Below are 3,382 nucleotides of genomic sequence, written 5' to 3'. Positions count from 1 at the left end.
TTCAGTCAAAAAGTCAGTGCACAGAATACTGAAACAGGTCAGGTTCCACCCGTATAAAATGCATTTAGTTCAAGAACTCAATGAAGATGATCCCAATCGACGTGTAGATTTTTGTGAGACAATGATGTTGCAAATTAATGATAATCCCGCATTTGTTTCCAATATAGTCTTCTCGGATGAAGCAACTTTTCAGTTGAATGGCCATGTCAACAGGCATAATTGCAGATTTTGGTCTCGCGAGAATCCTCATTGGATGTTAGAAGCGCATACGCAATATCCTGCAAAATTAAATGTCTGGGCGGGGATAATAAATAACACATTAGTTGGTCCATTTTTTATTCAGGGCAATTTAACAGCCGATACATACGAAGTAATGTTGAGAAATGAAATACTCCCAGCAATCAGGCAAATCGTAAATGATGAATTCGTTCACACATGGTTTCAACAAGACGGGGCAGGGCCACATTACGGTAAGAATATTCGATTTTTCTTAGATAAAGTATTTCCTCATCGATGGATTGGCAGAAGAGGAGAAATCGAGTGGCCACCGCGTTCGCCTGATTTATCGCCGTTGGATTGCTTTCTATGGTGATACCTCAAAAGTAAAGTTTATGAAACTAAACCAACGAGATTGGAGGATCTCCAGCAAAGAATCATTGACGAAGCTGCACTCATTAGTCCGCAAATGATCAGAAATGCCACATCCGCCTTCTACAACCAACTAGCTCATTGTCAGGCCGTAAATGGTTTACAATTTGAGCACTTACTGTAAGAATGTTATTGGTTGCTGAACGCTATTTACAATTTCAGATTAGCAGCCAATCTAGCCTTAACTGGCCGGATCTGTAATCGATCTTGCCTTAACCGACCGGATTTGTAATCGATCTTGCCTTAACTGGCCGAATCAGTGATCGATCTTGTCTTAGTTGGCTGGATCTCTAATCGATCTTGTCTTAACTGGCTGCATCTCTATTGCGATCTTGCCTTAACCGGCCGGATCAGTAATCGATCTTATCTTATTTGGTTGGATCTGTAATCGATCTTACCTTACCTGGCCGGATCTGTAATCGATCTTGGCTTAACCGGCCAGATCTGTAATCGATCTTGCCTTAACTGGCCGGATCAGTGATCGATCTTGTCTTAGTTGGCTGGATCTCTAATCGATCTTGCCTTAACTGGCTGGATCAGTAATCGATCTTGCCTTAACTGGCCGGATCTGTGATCGATCTTGCCTTAGTTGGCTGGATGTAGAACACACGCATGTAGCATACGCACGCTCGCGCGCCCGCATACACACAAACACACGCACGCACGCACGCACGCACGCACATGCTGATGATAAACAGTAAAATAAAGAAAAACTTCCGTGTCTGTTATAAAGCGAGTATTATCATTGGTCCGCCAAAGGTTGAACTTGAGTTTTCGGGATAAGGAGGGCGCTTTTAAAAAAATGTTTCGGACAAAAGTTACTTACTTTTCGACGAAGAATCAGAATCTGCAATAAAAAGTATGGGGTTCCGTTTAAAAACATGACGTTGAACTCCATATGACCTTGGCACGTTCACTCAAGGTCAAACCAATGACACCGTCTTATGTCCCCCTCTGAACCCTACAACTTTTGTATAAAACATTTCTTTCAACAACGTAACCTCTATTAGATATTCAGGAGTACCCATCTTTTTGACTCACCCTGTATATTACAAAGGTCACTTTCCTGAATAACCCGCACTAGGTTTCACCTTTCGCTCGTTGTTTGTTAAAAAGTTATAACAAAAATGTTTAAGAAATAAAGCATAATTTTACGATACCAATACGTTTACGAAAGAGTATATTTGATGGAATTTTAGTTTTAAATCAGAAATAGGTTTAGGTTAGGTTATATTTTCCGAAACTGGAGCCCCGGACACATACGCTCGTTTTCAGCCCGTTTCGCGGGAGGCTTTGCCCCTTCCCCCGCCGGGTTCCATGGCGTGTACCAGGTGATCAAAATCTGCACGGTAAAATCTGTTACACTGGCCCCGGCAGGGAGAAGGACAAAGCCTCTCCTCCCGCCCTCCCGCGAAGCGGGCTGAAAACGAGCGTATGTGTCCGGGGCTCCAGTTTCGGAAAATATAACCTAACCAGGTTAGGTTAGGTTAGGTTAAGTTAAAGCAGAGAATACTTTGTATTTAACTGTTTGTGCTTTTGGTTAAAGTGAAGAATACTTTGTACTTATATTAACCCATTAACGCCCAACAAGCTTGAATTCTTTGCTCATTTTCCAGCCTCATTCTCGGAAAGAATCACGTAGCATATTTTTACCAAAACAATGATTCTTACTATTTTTGGGTATGTTCTTTCGAATTCCGAAGTCAAAATTGGGCCTCCGTGCCTCAGAACAAAAATATGGCGTATTAAATATAAAAAACACCAAAAAATTGAAGACTTTTTTTCTAAATGTTTTTTCTTGTACAGAAAAAGGGTTGGAATCCACTTCTAAAGTCAACTATCGGTGCATAAAATATTTGAACTTTAATGACGAATTTTTTTGTTTTTCAAAAAATCGCGTGATTGTCCTAAAATGACGTTTATATGACAAAATTGGTAAATCTACCAATTAGCGAACCCACCTCCTATCACCTTGTTCTTGACATATATTATAGAGGCCATCCTTCTGAGTAACATTGTGCAAGTTTTAACCATCGGTCGTTGTTTACTAAACAGTTATTAACAAAAGAAGTTTAATGATTTTGCACGAATTTTCAGCTGTCTACGCGAACCAAAAACATAATATTGACATATATTACAAAGGTCACCTTCCCGAATAACTCGCACTAGGTTTTAGTCATCGATCGTTGTTTATGAATAAGTTATTAACAAAAGAAATTTTGCAAATATAGTAGTTATTTTGAATATTGAAAGATATAAAAGATGAATATGTATATGAACAAAGGAAAGAAAGTCTTTTAAAGCAGTGAATCGTTAATATATAGAATACTTTCTTTTAATATAAGTACAAAGTATTCTTCACTTTAACCAAAAGCACAACAAGTTAAATACAAAGTATTCTCTGCTTTAACCTAACCTTTTTTTTTTGGAGGAGGAACCCGTCATGGGCCCCCTCGCTCCCCTTGGGCGGGGCGCGAGGGGAGTGTGAGGCTCTTACTCACTAAACCACCCTCCGTATGCCAGCCCTGGTGTCAAACGTGAGGCCCGGGCACACCGCCAGCATTCTTCCGGGCCCCACTCCACCTGGTATGACGGCCTCAGCGCCACAGCCAGCGCTGCCCGCTATTAGCAGGCCCGTCCCCCTCCGAGGAGCGAGGCATACCATCGCTCTAAGGAGACCACCCACCATAGGGGGTGGTTTTTTCGACAGGTGTTGAGGATCCCAACTCAACAC

This window comes from Ooceraea biroi, chromosome 4 (genome assembly GCF_003672135.1).
Source record: "Ooceraea biroi isolate clonal line C1 chromosome 4, Obir_v5.4, whole genome shotgun sequence".
Classification (NCBI taxonomy): Eukaryota; Metazoa; Arthropoda; class Insecta; order Hymenoptera; family Formicidae; genus Ooceraea; species Ooceraea biroi.
Note: the sequence above shows the minus strand (reverse complement) of the source record.